Genomic DNA, 12,054 nt, shown 5'->3' with positions numbered 1-12,054 from the left:
TCACGTGACCAGAGGCAAGATGGCAGCACCCATGCCAGAGCATAACGGAAGCACCACCTGGCCTCACCAGCCCAAAGTGACAACATTCCTACACAGAAACACGCACAGCCAATGCCCCTTGCCAAACACCAGTGCCACTGATGCCCCCCACCATAGTGACCTCTCAGGTAATACCCGTCGACCACTATGCCGAGATCCTGACAGTTGGTGTGCTTAGCCCCTTCTAGCCAATGTTTAATCTCTTCAAAGGCCCATTTTATAGCAAATAGTACTTGACTTTCTATATCATAATTTGCATCTGTAACAGTGAATTTCAAAGGACAGGAAAGCACAAAGATGCATCTTATTATCAACAGTGTCCTTCTGGGAGGAAATGCCTCCAATACCTAATTCAAAGGCATCCACTTCAATGATAAAAGGCAACTTAGTATTCAGATAAGGAAGAAATATGCCCAATTGACAACTAGTTTTAAGGCATCAAATTCTTGTATAGCTTGTGGGGACCAGTCAGAGTTATCTACTCCCTTCTTGGTTAAGGTTGTGATTTCAGCAGTCAGCACAGAATATTAATGAATTAACTGCTTATAATAGTTTGCAAAGCCCAAAAACCTTTGGAAGACTTTCAGTTTTGTGGGCTGTTGCCAGTTAAGAATGGATTGAAATTTGCTAGGACCATTGGAGAATCACTTGGGGGTGATAATTCATCCTAGAAATGAATCTTTTTTTTACTTCAAACTCACATTTCTCAAGCTTGGCATACAAATGTTGCTCATGGAGTTTCCCCAGAACCTGATACTGATAATGGAACTTTGGGCCTGATTCAGACCCACTCGCAAGCGGCTGTCCGCTCGCAAGTGGGTCGATGTTGTGCTCTGCGCATGCGCACGACGGCGGGAGCTCCGTCGTGCGCATGCGCCAGATGTGACGAGCGAAGGACTTTCCTTCGCTCGTTGTGTCTGATCAAAGGGGGCGTGCTGTCGATGTTGATCGACAGCACGCCACCTTTGGTGGGCGTAACGGGGGCATGCCTCCCTGATGGGGGCGTTCCCATGGGAACGCCTTCCATCAGAAGCCGGCCCACTGACATCACTAGTGATGTCAGTGGGAGTGATTTTGGCTCTGATAGAGCCAAAATCACTCCGGGGCTTGCGGTTGAAAACCTCAACCGCAGGCTCCGGCTCACAGTTTCGATGGTCGCGATGGTCGTGACCATCGTGGCCATCATACTGCACGCTCGTATAGGCTGTGGGTGGTGACCCACAGCTATACGAGCGTCCTGGAGGACGCTCCATTTTTATGGAGGGCGGCCCTCATTCAGAGCGTGCGCTCTGCTCAGAGCGTACGGCTCTGAATGAGGGCCTTTGATGCTAATCCAAATACTAGGAATAGATCAAATTATCATCAAAAAAGACTACAACAAATGTTCCCAGGAATACATATAGGACATCATTAATAAAGTTCTAGAAGATGGCAGATGGATTGGAGAGGCCGAAGGGCATAACCAGATATTAATAATGTCTGCACTGGATTTTAACGTAAATTTTCCATTTGTAACCCTCCTTGATACCAATGAGGTTATATGCAACCCGCAGATACATTTTGGAGAATATGGTAGCCACTCTGAGATGGTCTAATAATACAGAGATCAGGGTTAACAGGTATGTGTTTGTGAATGTAATTTTATTAAGGCCCATAAGGTTGCAGGCTCCCATCCATTTCTAGCTACAAAGAATAACCATATGCCCACCAAGAAATTTAAGGGTCTGATAAAACCCTTGCTAAGGTTCTCCTGGATGTAGACATCCATGGCCATAGTTTCAGGAATAGATAACACATATAACCTTCCCTTAGGCAACTGATGTGAGACACTAGATAAATAGCACAATCATAGTTTTGATGAGGGGGTAAGGTATCAGCTTTGTTCTTGGAAAATATATCAGAAAATTCATGATACTGAGGATGTAGCCCTTCTTTAATATGCTGCAGAATCTGGACCAGCAAAGACAAACACCCAGTGGCACAGTCAGAACCCCATTGAACAAACTCTACAGTCTCCCAGTTAATCACCTGATTGTGTTGATTTAGCTAAGGTTGGCTTCATATGACATGGACCATATGAAAATGCATAAGCTAGACTAAAGTTTACTTATTCAGGACACCAATGGCTACATGGACTGAGAGAGTCTTTAAAATAATTTTGCCATTTGATAAAGGATAACTATTGAGACCATAGATAGTAATTGTTGGAGTTAATTCAATAAAAGGAATGCTGAGAGACTTGGGTAAAATTCATATCTAGACAATTCCATGCAGATCCGCTGTCCAAAAAGGTAGAGTTATTAGCTGTGTGCTTTTTGAAAGAAAAAGACTAAACATACACCCAAATGGTCCTCTTCAACATTATTTAAGCTTTATTTTTTCGCAATTCAATGGTATAGACACAAGCAAGAGACATTGTCCCAGAGTCCACCTTCTGGTCTTATCTTCAGTGGGGAGTCTGAATACCCCAAGCTGCACTGAATCCTCCATAGTAGTTGGAATAGTGTCACAAAAGGAAAAGAGAGGCACTTCCTTCTCCATTTTCAGATCCTTGATACACCTATCAATTTTAATGGCGAGCCACTTGAGCTTGTCTAAGGATTTGTTAAAAGTCACCGGCACACCTTGTCATAATTTGGATTCACAGTACAGATTATCTGGGTGGCAGCTCCCAGCCATAGTTCTGACTGGAACACTGCACCCTGTCTTGTCTGTGTGCAGTTCATACATGTGTTCTTGCCTGTCTGTCTCTGTGCAGATTTAACCTGCACACTAGTTAATTATCTGTCTGTGTGCAGAGTTCAGGTGCACAGTAGTTTCTCATTAGGGCAGCTCTCTGCAATGTTTTTGCTCTGATTGGATCATGCATCTGATAAAATACAGCCTGGCATTCACTTCATGCCGGCTATAGTGTCTCTGTATGTGCCCTTCTGGTTCCTGTTGCTAGACTCTGTCTCAGCATTGTTCTAAGCCTCACCTTGGCCTCCAGGCCATATCAATTCCTCCAGATGCATTAGCCACTTCATGGTGAACCAAGCCACACCTTGCCCTCCAGGCTGCATCAGTTCCTCCGGTTGAAATAGTCGCTCCACAGCAAACTAAGCAGCACTTCGGCCTCCAGGCATCATCAGTTCCTCTGGCTCAAATAGCCACTCCATGGTGAACCAAGCTACACCTCGGCCTTCAGGCCGAGTCAATTCCTCTGGCTGCAATAGCCACTCCACGGTGAACCAACCTAGCACCTTGGCCTACAGGCCACACCAATTCCTCTGGCTGCAATAGCCACTCCACAGAAAACCAAGCCACACCTATGCCTCCAGGCCATATCAAATCCTCTAGCTGCAATAGCCACTCCATGGCAACCAAGCAGCACCTTGGTCTCCACAATGTTGCAGCAATTCCTCCGGCTGTACCAGCTGCATCAAGTTTATTCAGCTGAACAAGCCATTTCAATTCCTCCAGCTATACTAGCTGGATCAAGTATCTCCGTATCTCCGGCTGTAGAAGCAACACCAATTCCTCCAGCTATACTAGTTGCATCAAGTACCACCTGCTGTGCAAGCCACATAAATTCCATGTCAGCCATACCAGCTGCACCATTACCACCGTTTTCACAAAGCCACATCAATTCCTCCAGCTATACCAGCTGCATCAATACCACCAGCTGTATAAGCTATATCAATTCCTCAACTTCTACTGTGTCACGTTTTACTCTGGTCTTCCTAGGTTATCTGTGTAAGCCACTACTACTCCTAGTGTAATTCCAGGTGGCCACCTAAGTACTGGTAAACATGGTTAGTTCTAAGGGAACAGCAGGTGGCTGTTATTGGTGGAAGAGCTCATCATGTTTGGGTTCTAGGAGGTTTACATGGTTTGCCCTAGGAGACCATAACAGGATTATAAAACAGGCTATTTGATAAAATGATCCTTTATTTGCTCAGTTAAGCCAATATAGAATTGGCTATGGTGAGCTGGATCATTCCATCTGCTGTCAGTGGTTCAATGTCTTTTATAAATCCAATAAACTTCTGCAGAGTTTTAGCCTTTTTTTAGAGCATATAAAATTGACTCTGCTGATGAAACCTGGTCTGTGTCATCATATAGAAGACCTAAGGCTTCAAAAATGGCATCCAATGGTTACAAGGCTGAGTAGTCTGGGGTTAACCTAAAGGCCCAGGTCTGCAGGTCCCCTTGTAACAAGAAAAAATATATTCCATCTTGCTGGGATTCAGAACTTAAAGAATGAATCCTTAGATAAAAGTACAACTTGCAGTTTTTTTAAAGTTGAGAAACATTTTCCAGTCACCAGAGAAACAATCAGAGGGATGCATTTAGGTTGATTTATGGTCACATGAACTATTGGAGCAAAACTAACAATGTACTCATGTCCCTTTAACCATAATGACAAGCTTTAAACCACTTGAGATAATTTCTGGAAATAATTATCCAGCATTTGGGCAGACTTTAGCAAATTTGGATCCATGAGGAAACAAATCCACTTCCAGCTATATATTTTTGTCGTTAGGCCAGTGATAATGTTATGGTACTCCTGAATAAATATATGAGACCACTAGAGTCATGTTTGGAAGGACTTCTGCCAATAACAGAAACCCATTAATACATTAGAGTTATATGAATTCACCATTACTTAGGATGCCACCAGGTCTCAACTTCTTGGACAGTAGGGGATTATACAACTAACATAGAATTGCAGCATAAATCTGAATTAGGTGGACTCAAGACAATTCCAGGGCAGGACTGATGCCTTAGTAGCTATCCATGGTAAATTGGCCACATGGGTTAATCATGGGACTGGAGCTGGAGTAGCTTTCAGGTGGGATACACAGTAGAGACAAGGCTTAAGACAAGTCCCAGTATGGACTGTTATACCAGAAGCACACAACACAGTGGGCCACAGGCAGCAGATGGTTTAAATACACGGAGTGAGAGGAACAGGACCAGCAGGTTGCACTAAAGTATAAACTGTCACTGGCAGGAATGTGCGGGATGAACTGGCTAAAAACAGAGACCTGAATGGGAGACATGTAGAGAGACTGGCTAAAGATATATTCAAATAAGTTGAAGAACTAAAAATAGAGCCAGCATCCTGAATGCTAAGCATCAGCTAGGACCACAATTCCCTGTGGCTTCCTGGAGTCCCAATTGCCTAGCAACCAGTGGGATCATCAGGCAGCACAGGTGAAATGATGTGGTATCTCGGCAGGCCAGCAATGGTCGGGACCCGAGAGAGAGATAAACTGTAATGGCTGCTCACAACAGACCCCTGTTAGTATATGAGGTTTAAAGATCACTAAGACTAATTGATAGATGAAAACATGAAAAATAGTTCATTTTAAAGGAAAAACTCAACCACAGCACAGCACACTTGTACAAAAGCAATACCCATCACTAAAGTGTAGAGACCAGCAAAGTTCCATGGCATGGCATAGCCTGCCTACGTGCCAACATAAGTAACAGCAAGAGTGAATCTTTTGTCTTTAATCTGTGGAAAAGTCCAGAATTAGGGATCCAGTAGAGGCTACAAATAGTCCCTAAATGCTTTGTCCAACATGACCATTTGGCAGAGCACAAACTCTTAGCCCAGAAGCAACAAGATTGGTCTTTACAAAGCTAACAGGAAAGTTTATTATTTCCCCCTAGGATTTTTTCTAGAATACAGAATACAAAATTAGGTCTGTTTGTTGTTTATCTTATCCCACTATAGGTTCTGAATGACAGATAAACATCTTCTCTTGGAAGCATAGTTAGAATAATTAAACAATAGGTCGGACAGACAGGATTGAATATAAGGCATGATGGCACATGGCCATTTGCTGACTTTAATGCTAACTGTACTAATATGGGTTTTAATCTCTTCCTTTAATATTGGCAATAATGCACAGTATATCTCTGTACAACATTTATGAGACTATAAGGATATACACATAGGACACCTAAGTATGGAAGCGGGGAAGGGAATTACTAAGGTTAGAAAGTACATAAATATATATTTACAGGAGGAAGAAAGGCACTTATTTATAGTTTTATCTTACACTGTTTCCCATAGAAGGAATGACCAGTACTGAGATGAGCTGCTAAATCTTTTAACTGGATAGAAAGCTCTTTTCTCTACTAGTCCCAGCACCTGCATGAGCAGAATAGCTGTATGTTACAGAGATCAGTCACAACATCGGAAGCACAATCAACACTTGCAGCAATTCTATTCAATTTTGTTAATCAATTCCTTAAACCTATTCGTCCCTTTCTTTACTATATTTTATGCTCTAATATTTTGCTTATATTTGTCAGTATGGATAATCTTACTTTTATAAACAATGTATAAAGTTATGTTTTAAACTATTGCTATATTCCAGGAAAACTGCTATTCTCCCTCTTGTTTGTTCTGTTGTACAGTATTAGGTGTCAGTAATAGCATCACTTTATACCATGATAGTGACAACTTTCATTTAAAAAAGATAAATAATCACTTTAGACAATTTTTGGGGTTTATTACACTGTTTATTACACTGGGGCAGAGGATCAACTACAGATGTTCCTTCTCTCCTGTCTTTAACAAGAACCATTTATATAAAACACTTGTCACATACAGAAAATAAAAATGTCCTTACATGGAAACATATAAAAGTGATACAAATTCAAGAAAATTTTGGGAAAAGTTTTTACAATTCATTCAATTCTTATATGAATCCACTAGTAATTTCCTCAAATTAATGGTAATAAGAGCAAAAACGTAATAATGAATAGAGGCACACATCGGGGATTCCCACTCTCTTCAATTTTGTTCAGTCTAGTGTTGGACCCTATGTTACATTATCTGCAGAATTGGTCAGTCCTGAAGGGCCTTGTGGCTGGATCAAGTGAGATTAAATAACCACCCTTGCAGATGACCTGCTACTGTATATAACATATTTGAGACTTTCCCTAAGACCATTGTTGCATACATTGTCAAAATGTGGTAGTATATCAGGATTTTTAATAAATTTAGATAAATTAGTGGCAATGTATCTTTAGATGGGCTTTTGAAAACCAGCATGGGTAGGAGAACAAGCTATAAGGTGGACCTCCAAATGTATAACTTATTTAGGGTATAAATTCTGAAGGACCTAGGTTTATTATATAGCATGAATATAAAGTCTGTTATAAAGAAATGTGAAAAAGAACTTCAAGGATGGAAAAATCTCCCTACTTCTTTTGTGGGGCGAATTGATCTTATAAAAATGGTATCCTTCCTTGTTTATTGTACCCAATTCAGTCACTCCCAGTGATAATAAATAGAAGTGACATGGATAAGATCAATTGCTTGTTTGGTAGATTTATATGCAAAGGTAAAAAATCTAAAAAAGACACTATTAATGTTCACTAGAAGAGCATGTAATTTGTTGAGAAGTAGAATGAAAATACACCTTAATATCTCAATACTTTTACCCTTCTTGAGGAATCCAAAATTCCAGGAGTGGGCCGATTTATATCCTTTTACCAGGTGGAGGAGGGAGGGGTTAAGAAGGGTAGGACAACTTGTGGACTTGCAATATAAAACACCTCTTACAAGTATTATAGGCAAGCAAGAGAGTAATTTGAAGGGATTATAGCTTCTAATCTAGCATTTATTCAAGCACAACACTATGTAAAGAGTGAAAGTCAAAATTTGAGTGAAAGAGATTGGATATCATTTTATTATTCAATTGTAAGAGAATTGGTTGATATTAAGGAGACCATGACTGGTATTAGCAGATGGAGGGAGAGATTTCTATGTATGACATTGGATACATTATATGGTGAACTAAATAAAGTAATTAAATGACTTCCAATGCCGATATACTCAGAAATGTTTTTTAAAATACATCACAGGGCACATCTCTCTCCTCTGAGAAGAATTGAGATGGGATTATCAACTACCTGTAAATATACAAAATGTGGGGAAGAGGCACAGACTGAACCCATTGTTTTTGAACAGTCCTATCTTAAGGTGGTTCTGGAGAAGAATAGAAGGTTTTATAAATTTATATGTGGAATATGATTTCCAGATGAATCCAGAATGGGCTTTATTCAGTATAATGCCAAGGGTAAGGGATATACACTGGAAAATCAGAAAATACTTTTAGCAATTTCAGCAGTCCCAAAAACTATTTTGCTGACATGGGTTCAGCCACTAAGACCCCCAATGTCTCTGTTCCTAGATAAACTATACTATATATTTCATATGAACTGGGCAGAGGCATCCCTTCAGAAGTAAAGAAACTCAGAAAAACATTTTTTTTTTAAAATCTGAGGAGGATATTTAAAAACATTAGCAGAACAGAATTAAAAAATATTTTTCTGTGATTGGATGAAATGTATGGGGTGATTTACAATCAAGTTGGGACAAAAAAGGGCTATGTTGAGATTAGGGAAAACTCTCCAACCTGAGAATTTTTTTGTATATAACATTTAAATTAAACTAAGATTATAAAACGTAACTGTAATTTTGTTATAACTGTAAAAAAGAGAAAGATGAAATGCTTGATTGTTGTATATGGTAAAATTTGTGCAATAAAGACCATTTTAAAAAATATAAGCATACATGGGTTTAGTAAAAACATGCAATATTTTTTTAAATAAAACCTTGTGTGCTCAGTTAAAGATAGCAAGGTATAGACTACTATAAAAACAGCAGGAATTGCATTAACTTTATTTATTGTATATACTGTATGTTTCTATATTTACATGTATGTGTTAAATGGAATTATTTATGTATTCTATAAATACAGACATACACGTAAAAGAGAAGTGATACAAGTTATCTAGCTTATGAAACATGATACATTCAGAGAATTATAATAACTCATTGTGTGATAAATAAGTTATATCTTTCTAGTAAATCTCTTACTACAGTCTTAGCATTTATAGGGTTTCTCTCCTCTGTGAATCCTCTGATGTAAAATAAGAGATGAATGTTGTGAAAAACACTTGCTACATTCAAAGCATTTCAATGGCTTCTCTCCTGTATGAATAGTCTGATGTCTAACAAGATTATACTTATTGGTGAAACACTTGTTACATTCAGAGCACTTAAATGGCTTCTGTCCTGTATGAATCATCTGATGCTTAACAAGATCTTGCTTCATGGAAAAACACTTGCTGCATTCAGAGCATGTATATGGCTTCTCTCCTGTGTGACTCCTGTAATGTGTAACAAGAGTTGTATTACAGGTAAAACACTTGCTGCATTCAGAGCATTGATATGGTTTCTCTCCTGTATGAATCCTCTGATGTATAACAAGGTCATGCTTGGTGGTAAAACTCTTGCTACATTCAGAACATTTAAATGGCTTCTCACCTGTGTGACTCCTCTGATGTATACCAAGACTTGACTTTTTGGTAAAGCACTTGCTACATTCAGAGCATGTATATGGCTCCTCTCCTGTGTGACTCCTGTAAATGTATAACAAGAGTTGTATTACAGGTAAAACACTTGCTGCATTCAGAGCATTTATATGGTTTCTCTCCTGTATGAATCCTCTGATGTATAACAAGGTCATGCTTGGTGGTAAAACTCTTGCTACATTCAGAACATGTAAATGGTTTCTCTCCTGTGTGAATCCTTTGATGTATGAGAAGCTGTGATTTACGTGTAAAGCTTTTGTCACACTCAGAGCACAGATGCGGTTTCTCTCCAATGAGACTCATCATTATTAGATCAGAAATTAGCTGTAAAGTTTTTTGCTATTCAGAAAATTAAAGTAGATTTTGTGAATCCTCCAGTAGAAAAAAATTATATGTTTTTATTTTGCTTGATCAGAGGAAAACTCACTATCCACAATGTCTTCTAATGTTTTTAGTGGGAACACTGCTCCTTATAGTCCTATAAGGAAAAAAATATAATTTTTTAAAGCATAAAATTTACTGGGTTACATCTACTTTTAGAGTAATAGAGTTATATTATAATATGAACATGATATATATTTAAATAAACAAATAAATATGACCCAGTCATTTAAAATTATTTAAAAATTGTAAAATGTTGTCAAATTGCTATATCCTCATTTCCAGTAAGATATGCAGCATAAAGACCATTACACTTCTGCAGCAGATAAATAATTGTTATACAATACACAGTCTATTACAGTTTTCATAATGATTGTATATTTCTCATACCGTGACCTCAGAATATGCAGATTATACATTACTCACCCCCTGCACTGACCATAGATGGGTAACACATGCTACCGATCTTGTCACACCTACTGTCAGCTGATGCACCAGGATGCCACCATTATCTCTGTACACACCATGGGAATGGGGATAATGTGACCATCTCACAGTCACTTACCTCAGTGTGATGTGTGCAAAGGAATCAGCAAACATTGTTGTATGAGACACCACAGTTTTTGAAGGTAAATAAAAATTATTTGTGTTAGAGACATGGGGAGGTTTGGTGTAAGGGCCTAGGGTACATCCCAAAAGCTGGAGAAAACTATGGTAAACAAATTAGACATAATAATTTGTATTATGAAACAAATATGCATGTGTACAGCAGCATATGTGCGTTTGTCTAATGGAGCGTACACACGGTCAGATTTGTCAGACTTGTCAGATTTGTCAGATGAACGACTGAACGATTAAACGATTTGAACGATTTGGACGATTTGATCAAAGTTTTGAACGATTTGAACGATTGAACGATTTTTAACTGCATTAAAATGAATGGAATCGTCCAAGTCTGACTGCAAACCCATCAGATGTCAGATATCGTTATCTGACAAACGGGAACGCGCATCGTTGATCGTCCATCGTTCAGGCATGTCAGATATGAACGATTTTTCATCAGATATGAACGACTGAACGATTTTTAAATCGTTATCGTCCATATCTGAAGAAAAAATCTGATCGTGTGTATGCACCATAAGACTGAGGGGCAGATTCAATTTGACACAAGTTTTACCCCTAAATCTAAGACTCTGCCTCAGGTGAGCAAAGATAAATCTGTTAGATGCACCATCTGGAGAATAATGCACAGGGAAACCCATAGATTCAAACAATTAAAACTGAGTCTATGGGTAACCACATGCTTCCTGCAGGTTTCTCACACTTATGGTGCATACACACGGTCAGATTTTTCCTTCAGATTTGAACGATAACGATTTAAAAATCGTTCAGTCGTTCATATCTGAAGGAAAATCTGACATATCTGACATGCCTGAAGGATGGACGATCAACGATGCGCGTTCCCGTTTGTCAGATAACGATATCTGACATCAGATGGGTTTGCAGTCAGACTTGGACGATTCCATTCATTTTAATGTAGTCAAAAATCGTTCAATCGTTCAAATCGTTCAAATCGTTCAGTCGTTCAGTCGTTCATCTGACAAATCTGACAAGTCTGACAAATCTGACCGTGTGTACGCTCCATTAGAAATTGAAAACTAATTATGGGTTTAACTACCATTGGTGCCAGGGGTGCAGGTGCTATGGGACTCAGAGGGGGGGTCCATCCTCCTTGTAAATGTCAAAAGTGTTATATACATTTTTCACCATTGGGTGGTACATAGAGGCCTTTACAATTTTTTTGTCTAGTGTCTTCAAATACCTAATTATGCCCCATCAACTAATTGAAAAGTTGTGAACATTAAACCCAGATTTTTTTCCACATGGAAAACTTTGTGGGCAATAGAATATGCCTATTATTGTATTAGAACTATATATAAAATTTAATAAATAATATATAGTAACCTGATGCACTGAGCAACATGTAATATATTATTTTGGAGCTAACACCTAGATACCCTTTTATATATACTAAGCTAACACACAGAGAGATATGCAAGATATTGCAAAAAAGCTGTAATGTAGATACCCCATTTTACAATAAATACCAACCAGATGCACAGAATAATATGTCAGATACTATGATGGAGCTACCACCTAGATATCCCTTTATAAATACTGACCTGATGTACAGAGTAATATGTAAGATACTATAATGGAGCTATAAACCCAACAGATATCAACTAATGA

At 38.8% G+C, this 12,054-nt stretch overlaps 2 pseudogenes; one reads left to right on the top strand and one right to left on the bottom strand.

Annotated features, from left to right (window-relative positions):
- The window catches only part of LOC148522640 (uncharacterized), an 808,266-nt pseudogene that overhangs the window by 237,968 nt on the left and 558,244 nt on the right, over positions 1–12,054 (top strand).
- Positions 8,901–9,729, bottom strand: LOC148522647 (uncharacterized; annotated as a pseudogene).

The sequence above is a fragment of the Taudactylus pleione genome, unplaced genomic scaffold, assembly GCF_031769625.1.
Source record: "Taudactylus pleione unplaced genomic scaffold, aTauple2 ptg000145l, whole genome shotgun sequence".
Classification (NCBI taxonomy): Eukaryota; Metazoa; Chordata; class Amphibia; order Anura; family Myobatrachidae; genus Taudactylus; species Taudactylus pleione.
The sequence above is the reverse complement of the archived record's forward strand: the minus strand, read 5'-3'. Positions and strand labels throughout refer to the sequence as shown.